Source organism: Pristiophorus japonicus, chromosome 20 (genome assembly GCF_044704955.1).
Source record: "Pristiophorus japonicus isolate sPriJap1 chromosome 20, sPriJap1.hap1, whole genome shotgun sequence".
NCBI lineage: Eukaryota > Metazoa > Chordata > Chondrichthyes > Pristiophoridae > Pristiophorus > Pristiophorus japonicus.
In genome coordinates, this window is record NC_091996.1 from 59175251 (window position 1) to 59188044 (window position 12794).

The 12794-nt window shown below is 47.1% G+C and overlaps 1 protein-coding gene and 1 pseudogene across 3 annotated transcripts in view; both read right to left on the reverse strand.

The window, feature by feature from the left end:
* Window positions 1–12794, reverse strand: part of abca2 (ATP-binding cassette, sub-family A (ABC1), member 2) — a 592651-nt gene that overhangs the window by 219266 nt on the left and 360591 nt on the right. The gene's annotated exons all lie outside the window — the stretch shown is intronic.
* LOC139233265 (5S ribosomal RNA) lies at window positions 12312–12430 on the reverse strand (annotated as a pseudogene).

A 12794-nucleotide genomic window follows, 5' to 3' on the forward strand; every position in this document is an offset into this window, starting at 1 on the left:
TCTGGCCAAATCTAGATTACCTTCTCAGATCTGGCATCCCTACATTAAAAAACAATGCTTCAAACGTGCTTCATTGGGTGTAAACCCTCATCCATGCCTTTGTTACCTCTAGACTTGACTATTCCCAATGCACTCCTGGCTGGCCTCCCACATTCTACCCTATGTAAACTTGAGGTCATCCAAAACTCAGCAGTCCATGTCCTAACTCACACCAAGCCCCGCTCACCCATCGCCGCTGTGTTCGCTGACCTACATTGGCTTCCGGTTAAGCAACGCTTCGATTTCAAAATTCTCATCCTTGTTTACAAATGTATCCATGGCCTCGCCCCTCCCTATCTCTGTAATCTCCTCCAACCCCACAACCTCTCTTCCCCCCCCACCCTCCCCGAGATACCTGCGCTCCTCAAATTCTGTCCTCTTAAGCATCCCTGATTATAACTGCTCAACCATCGGTGGCCATGCCTTCAGCTGCCCAGGCCCCAAGCTCTGGAACTCTCTCCCCAAAGCTCTCCGCCTCTCTATCCTCCTTTAAGACGCTCTTTAAAACCTACCTCTTTGACCAAGCTTTAGGTTATCTGCTGTAATTTCTTCTTATCTGGCTCGATGCCAAATTTATTTTTGTATCTTATAAAACCCCTGTGAAGTACCTTGGGACGTTTTACTACGTTAGAGGCGCTGCATAAATACATGTTGTTGTTGTAGTAAAGCGCTGGGGATGTCCTGAGGTCTTGAAAGGCACAATATAAATGGAAGTCCTTTCCTATCCTTATCTCCAACATTGACAGCAATTATGAGGAGACACTAAGTTCTGCTTTCAGAAGTTAAGTTGGGTTTGCTTTAGGATACAGGCTATAAAGTGCAACATACCACAAGGGCCTCAGTCTGTGTTGCACTAACCATTGTTATCCAGAGCACCAGTTGGGGCAGTACAATTGGCCTCAGCACCCCAGCATAAAGGAAGGAAAAAATAAATCATTCAGGGATTCTATTCATGATTGCTATTCAATGCCTCACTGGAAGGTGTTTGACTGTGTCTAACAAATGCAAGTGCACACAGACACATACACGCACGCACACACAGCGACAAACTCCTCAGAAAGATCGTTGTCAAATGGTATCTTTAAGAAGGAGCTGGATCAGTATCTGTTGAGAACAAAGACTGAGGGCTCTACACAACATAACGGGCCCAAGTTTCCACACAATAAAAAACGGGCGCCCCTCCGAGCTGGGCGCCCGTTTTTCGCGCCTAAAACAAAACCTCGCGATTCCGGAGCGCCCTGCAGCTCCTTGTTTGCCTGGCGCGGCGCCCAGGGGGGCGGAGCCTACACTCGCGCCGATTTTGTAAGTGGAGGGGGCGGGTAATATTTAAATTAGTTTTTGTCCTGCCGGCAAAAGGAAACATTGGCACTCGGCCATTTTTGTAGTTCTTTGTAGCTGTTTAGTTTTTGAACATTTTTTAATAAAAGCACATTGCCATCAGCAGATCAGCACTGAGGCTTCTTACAGCAGTGAGAAGGCTGCAGGAAGCCTCAGAAAGTTGAGGCAATCGTTTCCCGACGACCTCCCCCTTCTGCCGTCGGGAAATGGCTCCTCAATTTCTGAGGCTACCTGCAGCCTTCTGTCTCCTTCCCTCCCTCCCTCCCGCCGTCTGGAACGGCTTCCTACCCCCACCCCCACCACTGCGTTCGGTCGTTCGGGCCCACACTCCCCCCCCCCCCCCCACCCCCTCCCTCCCCCCGCTCGCCCGCCCGCCCGGAACGGCTCCCCCCCACCCCCGCGTTCGGTCGCTCACCCGCCGTCTGAAACGGCTCCCCCCCCCCCCCCCCCGCGTTCGGTCAGGCCCGCACTCCCCCCCCCCCCCCGGAATGGCTCCCCCCGCGTTCGGTCGCTCGCCCGCCGTCTGGAACAGCTTCCCCCCCCCTGCGTTCGGTCAGTTGGTTCCCTCCCGCTTGCCGTCTGGAACAGCTTCCTCCCTTCCCCCCTCCCCCCTCCCTTCCCCCTCCCCCCTCCCTTCCCCCTCCCCCCTCCCCCCCCCCCCCCCCGCGCGTTCGGTCAGTCGGTCCCCTCCCACCCGCCCGCCCACCGTCTGGAACGGCTTCCTCCCTTCCCCCCTCCCCCCTCCCTTCCCCCTCCTCCCTTCCCCCTTCCCCCTCCCCCCCCCCCCCCCGCGCGTTCGGTCAGTCGGTCCCCTCCCACCCGCCCGCCCACCGTCTGGAACGGCTTCCTCCCTTCCCCCCTCCCCCCTCCCTTCCCCCTCCTCCCTTCCCCCTTCCCCCTCCCCCCCCCCCCCCCCGCGCGTTCGGTCAGTCGGTCCCCTCCCACCCGCCCGCCCACCGTCTGGAACGGCTTCCTTCTCCCCCCCTCCCCCCTCCCTTCCCCCTCCTCCCTTCCCCCTTCCCCCTCCCCCCCCCCCCCCCCCCCCCCGCGCGTTCGGTCAGTCGGTCCCCTCCCACCCGCCCGCCCACCGTCTGGAACGGCTTCCTTCTCCCCCCCTCGCGTTTGGGAACGGCTGCCTCGTTTTGTGAGGCTTGCTGCAGAATTCTCCCTGGCTGAAGCACTTTCACACAGGTAGGAAGATGGTTTATTTAATCTTTTCTTTGCTTATAAATTTTTATTCAGGTTGGATTTATTTGTATAATATTTGTATAAGTATAAATAAGGATTTATTGTAGAATTTAATGACTTCCCTTCCCCCCTCCTCCCCCACCACCTCGTTCTGGACGCCTAATTTGTAACCTGCGCCTGATTTTTTAATGTGTAGAATAAGTTTTTTCAGTTCGACAAAAATCTTCACTTGCTCCATTCTAAGTTAGTTTGGAGTACGTTTTCACTGTGGAAACTTTCAAATCAGGCGCCAGTGGCCGGACACGCCCCCTTTTGAAGAAAAAATTCTGTTCCAAAGTGGAACTGTTCTACCTGACTAGAACTGCAGAAAAAAAAAATGTGCAGAATTGCGATTTCTAAGATAGTCCGTTCTCCACCAGTTGCTCCTAAAAATCAGGCGCAAATCATGTGGAGACTTGGGCCCATGATTTCTGGATTTCTCCACTCCCCTGCCCCCAGAAGAGGTAAGGGAAGGGTTTCCTAAAGTAGAGGATCAGCAGGTATTGTAGAAGGAAAGTCCGAAGTAATAATCATACATGGACAGTAGATGGAGCCGGCTTGATGGACTGAATGGCCTTTTCTCTCTTTGCACTTTCTTATGTCAGGGTTAGACTTGGCTGTGATGCCCTCCATGGACAATGGTCTGCCAACCCTCATGGTCATGGCTTACACATGGAAACTGGCTTCTTGCGTGAGGTGCAGCCAGCACCCATTGAATGCTAGCATTCCCTCTCCACCTTCGAAAGTTGGGGGGGGTGCTATACAAGTGAAGCAATGAATATTTTGCACTCTCTACTACAGCATGCTCGTATGCTACTGTCAAGATGGCTGCTGGGGGTGGGTGTGGGGGCGGGCAGAACAAACTACCAGGCACCTTCTGTGACTTGCAAAAAAAATCTGAAGAAACATCCCCAAGTTGGCGCAGAGGTGGTCTGATTGCAGATTCGACAAACACTGCTCCTAAACTGGCTGCTGAAAGCTGTGTGACAATAATGCACTGTGATTCACGTTAGATTTTCTTTCCATCTCTCCACGGAACAACTGGTCTCCACCTTGGCATCACACTGACTGCCTGGTCATAATAAGGAACTCCACACATGACTTCCTCTCTCTTACAGCTTCAAATAATTATTTCCTGAGCTTTCTGCTTAGGAAAAAACACAACAGAAACAAATGTTGTGATTTCATTGGGGCAAACCAGACAAGACAATTAAGATGGAGAGGCACAAGCCAAGACTGGAAAAATCTAAGCAATGCAGCCTTGGCTTAGTGGGTAGCACTCTTGCCTCTGATTCAGAAGGTTATGGTTTGAAGCCCTAAGACAGTGACTTGAGCACATAATCCAACCTAACACTCCAGTGCAGAGATCGCACTTTAAAAGTACTTCATTGGCGCTTTGGATCATCCTGAAGTCATGAAAGTGCTTTATTAATGGAATTTATTTTAATTTCCTAAAGGCCCAACCTGTCCCCTATCACTAAAACCCTTATCATTTCCCTATTTGAGATCTCCAATTTGACAGTATTGTTAATTATATCATTAACAATTGAGGACATCTTCAGTTTAAGTGAAATTTTAAACGGAAAATAAAACAGAATAAAATTCCAATGCTTCTGGCAAATGCAAGAAATACACTGAGCAGAACATTATTCAGCAATTAATAAGCTTCTGCTTCAGAATAATTCAGCAGCTCCCTTGATTGCTCAGCGGGTTTATTCAGTAAACAGCTTTGTCACACTGGCCAGGAAGAGCTGGGTCTGATCCCAATCTATGCTGGTTTAGATGGCCTCAGTTGGGGCAGCAATAAGGGAGAGCTACAATTAGCCTCAGTGCCTCTTGGTTGGGAAAGGAAAATTGGCCAGCAATTTCCATTCTTGATCACAATCAGTGACTCCTGCTGGAAATGCATCTGTGTAGCCATCAGGTGGGGACAAGATTGGGCTCAGCTGCAAGCCCCCTTCAGCTGAACAGCCTGCTCAAGCTCAAAGTCAAGGTCACAAACATATAATGGTCCCCTGGGTGAGCTACTGGAGAGCAACTGTACTCAAGCAAAGAATTATATCTTCAGGAGGATGGAATATTAAACAATAAAAAGATCAGCACCGGGGAAAAAATACAAATAATTAAAAATGCAAGAAAAACAGGAACAACTTGTACTTATACAATAGCGCCTTTAACATAGTGAAACGTCCCAAGGTGCTTCACAGGAGTATTATGAGATTTTTTTTAAAAAACAGGAAAAGTTCAGTCAACATAACTCCGGATAGGCAGTGAGTATATCCTGGGAGATGTGTTGTCCAGTCAAAGCAGTCTCCAGGAACTTGTTTGATCATCTCTGGGGGTCGGAGAGGACATTTTTCCGAAATTGACCGAGGGTTTTTATTTTTTAATTGTCTCCCCAGGAGATTTGTCTTCCAGGAAATTGTGTGGTTGGGTTGGGAGGCACACACTATCTTCCCTCGCTCCCAAGTGCCTGCCCACATTCCCTCTATTCAACACCAATTGCAGTTTTTTTCTGCAGACTAATGTTCAAGAGAATTGGGTTGAATCATTTCCCCCAAGGACAATTACAGTCAGCAAGCAGTGAGGGACATTTTCATCCCTTAGTCAGTCAGGGCTAGATTTGAACAGAGGTCTGAGAAGTGAAGTAATAGTTCTCTCGCTCACTGTGTAATACAGGTAGGTTTTTTTAAATTCAAAAGTTAAATCCATTTCATGTTCTTCTGTATCTACAGGCTATTTTTGAGAAATACAGATTTAAACCTTGCTTAGTGTTTCTCAAGTATAACCGAATGGGCTCAAGTTTCGGGCCGCGCCTAGAACGGTGCAACCTAGAGAGCCACGCCTGATTTCCACGCTCAAAAGCGTGACAAAAACTTACGGAGCAATTTTCTGATTCGCAGCAGCTTCCTTCCAGCTCGGTGCGGCGTGTAGAGATCTGCGGGGGGGCGGAGCCAAAGCGTGGCGCCGATTGAGACTGTAGGGGGGGGGCGGGGTTAGGTCGGAGAAGACGACATCGTGCCGGCAGCCCTGCGCAAGCGCGCTGGAGCGTGCACGCATGCGCAGTGAGAGACAAACATGGGCACTCGGCCATTTTTAAAGGTGAATGCGGAAAAGTGCTGATTTGTTTTGTGGAGCTGTGGAAAGGCTTGAGAGTGAATTTTGCTGATTTTTTGTGCCTGAAGGAGTGCTTTTAGCAGCACTGTTTAAGAAATCACCTGCTGAAATCAGGGAGTGCTGCTTTTTGCTGCTAAACTTTTAGAACAAGTGCTGCATAGGTGCATGCAAAATAAGGACTGTGTGTTTTGAAAAATCACTGAGTGTCAATTAAATACAGCAATGGAACAACGTCCACCAAGAAGAAAGAATTTCTTGCATGAGGAAGTGGAGACATTAGTTAATGTAATTGAGCAGAGATGGCAGGAGCTGGATACCAGCAACAGAGGTCACATAAAAGTGCCACCCAAAGAAATGAAGAAACGTTGGAACCAAGTTGCAGAAGACTACTGCGCAGTGGTGCATAGCACGAGATCTGGAAGTCAATGTAAAAAGAAATGACACGACCTTGGTCAAGTAGTTAGTGTAAGTAATATTTTCATTTTTTAATGGAATCGTAATTGTAAATGTGACTATCTGTATATGTCCCTCCCTGTAGAAAGACACACTCTGTAAAAAGTTATGTTTTAATCTTTGCAGAAGAAATTGGCCCACAACAAAAGGGAATGCGGATGACTAAGTTGGGTGGCAGTGTGAGCTGCGAGGAGGATGCTATTAGGCTGCAGAGTGACTTGGATAGGTTAGGTGAGTGGGCAAATACATGGCAGATGAAGTATAATGTGGATAAATGTGAGGTTATCCACTTTGGTGGTAAAAACAGAGAGACAGACTATTATCTGAATGGTGACAGATTAGGAAAAGGGAAGGTGCAACGAGACCTGGGTGTCATGGTACATCAGTCATTGAAGGTTAGCATGCAGGTACAGCAGGCGGTTAAGAAAGCAAATGGCATGTTGGCCTTCATAGCGAGGGGATTTGAATACAGGGACAGGGAGGTGTTGCTACAGTTGTACAGGACCTTGGTGAGGCCACACCTGGAGTATTGTGTACAGTTTTGGTCTCCTAACTTGAGGAAGGACATTCTTGCTATTGAGGGAGTGCAGCGAAGATTCACCAGACTGATTCCCGGGATGGCGGGACTGACCTATCAAGAAAGACTGGATCAACTGGGCTTGTGTTCACTGGAGTTCAGAGGAATGAGAGGGGACCTCATAGAAACGTTTAAAATTCTGACGGGTTTAGACAGGTTAGATGCAGGAAGAATGTTCCCAATGTTGGGGAAGTCCAGAACCAGGGGTCACAGTCTGAGGATAAGGGGTAAGCCATTTAGGACCGAGATGAGGAGAAACTTCTTCACCCAGAGAGTGGTGAACCTGTGGAATTCTCTACCACAGAAAGAAGTTGAGGCCAATTCACTAAATATATTCAAAAGGGAGTTAAATGAAGTCCTTACTACTCGGGGGATCAAGGGTTATGGCGAGAAAGCAGGAAGGGGGTACTGAAGTTTCATGTTCAGCCATGAACTCATTGAATGGCGGTGCAGGCTAGAAGGGCTGAATGGCCTGCTCCTGCACCTATTTTCTATGTTTCTATGTTTCTATGAAAGAACTCGAGCAGGAGGAGACCCACCAAATCTGTATCCACTGACACCTTTGGAACAGATGGTAGCTGCTCTGATGAGTCATACATGGTGAAACGCAATCAGTACAGCACAAACTGAGGGTCAGTCCTGAAAATGCATCGTGGCCCTTCAAACCAACCTGCTGCCTGGCCTGCTATGTGTGAGAGTACTCATGCCACCCATCCTGGCCCTTGCTCTGCTGCTAAACATTTGACTGTTCTGATATATTTTGCAGAAGATGATGATGATGATGATGCCAACTCTGAAGATCTTGAAGATCCAGAACAAGAACCAGAAGCGGACGATCCAGACTGGCTGCAGGCGGCGATGACTGAAATGTCTTCAGGAGAGACCTTCCAAATTAATATTTATGAGACCACATTAGCGGGCATCAGAGTTTCAACCCCTTGCATAGGTTCTGGTTCCACCTTCCATGGTTTTGATTCCGATGTTGCGGGTCCCAGTGGTGCTGCTGGTGTAATCCAGCAGTTTACAGCCAGTGCCTCACTGTCCCAGCCTGCGCCTCCCACTTGCATAGGTTCTGGCTCCACCTTCCATGGTTTTGATTTCAACGTTGCGGGTCCCAGTGGTGCTGGTGATATAATGTAACAGTTTACACCCACTGACCCACCACCCCAGCCCATGGCTCGCACTCGAGTGGTGCCGGATGCAAGACCCAGGGCCGCACCATCACAGCCCGCGGCTCCCACTCTACTGCTGCTGTTTGGAACACTGAGCGTCCCACCGCCCCAGCCTGTGGCTCCCAGTGGAGTGGTGCCACGAGGCAGACCCAGGCAGAGGAGAAGGAAATTGGAGACACGCTCTCCTGAGATGCAGCGTGCAACAGATGCGGCTCAGGTTGTGGCATTGGGTGTGGAGACCAATGACCTTACCCGATCACTCGTGGGCAGCGTCAGTGTGGTGGGTGAAGAGGTGACGGTACTGATGGGAGAAATAGCAGTAATGACATGGGAAATGAGGGAGGGAATGTCCGAGGGAGTGCAAGTGACGGCACAGGCCATCAAGGAGGACCTGGGTGAGGTAGCTGCTGCAATAAGGGCACACAGCCCAGCCAACCAAATGACACCCCAATGAAGAAGTGAACATTCACTGAGATGTGGATGAGAGATGGTTGTAGTCTTTCTTTGCTGCTTTTGTTCTTGTTCTTGATGTAACTGTAGTAACGTTTTTCCAAATTGAAATTGTTTTGTAAGTTTTGTAACTTTACAACTTATAAGTGATCTTAGGGGATTAAGTGATCTTATAGTGTAAATGCTCTCACATTTTGTAGCTTATTTAATTTTGCACCTAAAAAGTGATCTTGAAGTTTAAGTGATCTTAAGAGTGTAAGATTTTTCACATTTAAATTGTTTTGTAACTTTTGTAACTTTACACGTTTATAAGTGATCTTAAAGAGTCATATTAAAAAGTAAAGTTCAATACAAATATTTTTATACTAACGTTAACTTTTCAATAAAATATTTTTTCATTAAAACTGAATCATGTTCCATTAACACAACACAACATAGGAACAACTCCAAAAAATAAACATGTCCATGCGCAACAGTTGTCGCAGAGCCCTCAGGCGTCAGTAATTGAAGCGTTCACGGATGAGCTGCTGGCACAGGGCTCGAGCAATCGTTAAAGGAGCACGATGGACCGCCCTCCTCCGACCTCGTGCTCGGGCATCAGGCACTTGCATGCTTTCCTGGTCGTCGTCATCATCCTCATCCTGCTCTTCCAAATTACTATCATGTGGGTCTTCTGATTCCACTACCAGCTCCTGCTGCCTCATGATGGCTAAGTTACGCAGCATGCAGTAGACAACAGTGAAGTGACCGACAATCTGAGGAGAGTATTGCAAGTGGCCTCCGGAATGGTCCAGGCATCGGAAACGCTATTTCAATATGCCAATGGTCCTCTCTATGATGCTGCGTGTCGCAATGTGCGCCATGTTGTATTGACGGTCAGCTTCTGTCCGTGTCACGCATAGGGGTGACATGAGCCAGGTGGCCAGGCCATACCCTTTGTCTCCCAGTAGCCAGCTCTGCCCTTATGGCTGCTGCTCAAACATGTCAGATATAATGCTGTCGCGTAGGATGAACGCATCATGGGTGCTGCCAGGGTATCTCGCATCGACTGACATGATGCGCTGCTTGTCGTCACACACGAGCTGCACATTGATGGAGTGGAAACCTTTTCTATTCCTGTACTGCTCGGAATCCTCCACAGGTGCTCGCAAGGCTACGTGGGTACAATCAATGCAGGCCTGTACCTTTGGGAAGCCAGCAATCCTGGAGAAGCCTACAGCCCTATCATGCATTGCTTGTGCAGTCATTGGGAACTTCATGAAGTCATTCCTCCGCGCATACAGTGCAGCCGTGACCGGGTAAACGCAGGCATGAATTGCACGTTGAGAGATGGTGCACACATCTCCAGTTGTAGCTTGAAACGATCCCGAGGCATAGAAGGTAAGTGCAGCTGTTACCTTCACTTCAACAGACAAGGCAGTCGGCGTTCTGCTTCTGGGCTGCAAATCTGCTCTCAGCACATCACAGATCTCAACGACAACTTCTCTGCGGAAACGCAGCCTTTTGACACAATCAGCCTCGTTCATGTCCAGGTACGAATGCCTGGCTTGATATTGCCAACGTGAGTAAGGTCTCCTGCCCATCAGCCTATGGGCTATGACGTTCCTGGTGCAGTGAGCTCTAATCAATTCTCTCCTATGTAGTGAATTGATGGCGAACCACTGCATAATCCGTGGTGTTGATAATGCAGCACCCATACTTGAATTACAAATTTAATTTTTAAACTTGCTGGCTGGCTGGCTCTCCTTCCCGGTGCTCTGTATGCCTCCCCTGTCTCCTGGTCAAATGGCCTGCAGCCTATAAAAATAACTTCGGAGCTCTGGAGGCTGCTGTGGTGCCGGTGTGTGGCCCGACCAAACTGTGTCCCGCCCCTGTCTCCTGGCTGAACGGCCCTATAAAAATAACTTCGCAGCTCGGAGGCTGCTGTGCTGCTCCTGCTGCTTCAGACAGGTAGGAAAATTGATTTTTTTGTGTTATTTGCTTTATTTATAATTTATTATTCAGGATTGCTCTTTATTTGTAGAAGTGAGACTGTTGAATACTTGTAAAATTTAATTACTTCCCTTCCCCCCTCCCCTCCCATTCCCTATGCCTGATTTGTAAGTGTAGGCAAGGTTTTTGAGCATACAAAAATCTACACTTACTCCATTCTAACTTAGTTTGGAGTAAGTTTTTACTGCCTAAACTTACAAAACAGCATAAGTGGCTTGACACCCACCCCCTTTTGAAAAAAAAAATCTGTTCTACAATGAAACTGTTCTCACTCACTAGAACTGGAGCAAACTAAATGCCGAGAATTGCTATTTCTAAGATACTCCATTCTAAACTAGTTGCTCCAAAAAAATAGGAGCAACTCGGGCCGAAACTTGAGCCCATTGTTTCCACAATATAAATAAGATAGTGTGTTTATTACTCTTCAATAATTACAAAGTGAACAGAACAAAGGGTGCCCTGTGATATTGATTTTTATATTATATTACAATGACCTATATAACACATTTTGCCTGCAGCACAAGTTAGTCTTTCACAACTCACAAATCTTAAATCAATAGAACAGCTGTCACCATCTATGATTAGCGTCTTATCCTCAGCAGCCTTTACTAATTTACAGAGAATATTTTTACACTCGATTTTAAAAAAATCTACTGCCTGAAAAAAACTTTGAATTAATTTCTCCCCTCCTCCCAAGAAAAGCGGAGCTCCCTCAATGCTTCACATTCGACAGAACAATCTGTTTAATATTGCACATCACTCGGTACCTCTCCTCAGTCCAACAGGAACCCCCCTTCCCCTCTCTCAGGGAGCAGCTCTCTGAACGAGCAGAGTCAAGCACTAAATCCAAAGGAATCTGAAGTGATCCAGATTGGCCACACTGCTGTTAAGATTCAGTTAAATTCAGCTGCGTATGGACATCTGTAATCAGCAAAAATCAACACACAGACATAGAGGCTATTGTGCTTATTTGTCACTTAAGGATGTGGAAATCCACTTGGCCCCAATTTAAATAAAGACTTGCATTTATTTAGTGCCTTTCATGACCTCAGGACATCCCAAAGCACTTTACAGCTAATGTAGTACTTTGGAAGTGCATTCACTGTTGTCGAAACCGTGGCAGCTATCTTGCACAGCAAGGTCCCACAATATCAATAGGATAATGACCAGATAATCCGGGTTTTTTTCAAGTGATGTTGATTGAGGGATAAATATTGGGAATAACTCCCTTGCTCTTCTTCGAAATAGTGCCATGGAATCTTTTACGTCCACCTGAGAGAGCAGACGGAGACTCGGCTTACCGTCTCATCGGAAAAACGGCACTTCTGACAGTGCAGCACTCCCTCAGTGCTGCACTGGAGTGTCAGCCTAGATTATGTGCTCAAGTCTCTGGAGTGGGACTTGAACCCACATGAATCTCTGCTCAATCGTTCAGAAAGATTCTAAAGCCCCTACTTCTTTGCGGGATTCAAACTTTTCTTATGTGCTTATTCCAGGATGCTTGCCTCTAACACTGGACATGTTGAGCGGTGAGTCTATTGAGACACCTTGTTCTCTTTGTATTTCATTATTGGCTACTCAGCACCATATGTATAGCATTTTTCCTTCCTCAATACACACAAAGCAATATTCTGATCTTCACAACCATCATCACTGTGCCAGAAGCTGGTAAGGAGTGATCTTCCACAACTCTTTTGGGGGAGACAAAATAAACATTAAATCAAGTGCCCCCTAATCTGGGGAACAGTCCGGCCACTTTTCAACTTTTTGTTTTTTTTTTGACTTTTTTTGGACTTTTTTGGGGGGTTATTTGTGATTATTTTTTGGGCAATAAAATCATAAAGTTTACAAGTGCCCCCTATAAAAGGGGAGGGGGACACTAAAAATCCAGCAATTAAACAAATAAAACTTTAAAACATATAAAATCAAATTAAAAAAGCAAATTAAAAAAACTGCACCTGGTATTCCCAGGCAGTCTCCCATCCAAGTACTAACCAGGCCTGACTCTGCTTAGTTTCCAAGATCAGATGAGATCGGGCGTTTTCAGACTAGTGTGGCCATAGGTGTGATCTTCCACAATCTATTGATTCTGCTTACCTGGTGTTCATGATAGAACAGTGATGAGCATCAATTAATTTGAGAGATTTAGCAGTCAATGTTGAACGGGTACTTTGCTCAGCAATCTAGTGGTGATTAAATATCTAAATCACCGGTAGACTTGGGCCACACATCAGCCACAAGGTTTTATGAGCAAGTGGGTGTTCACATGCAACCAAACCAGCACCAGTGAGATTGCTTCACAAAGGGGTCAACACAAAACTCAAAATGCTGTGGCTATCCTGGATTTTGGATCATCGCAGGGCAAATTTAAAATATAATTTTCATCATCAATGTGCTACACTTTGAAGAAAAAGGGTTGAAATTTTGCG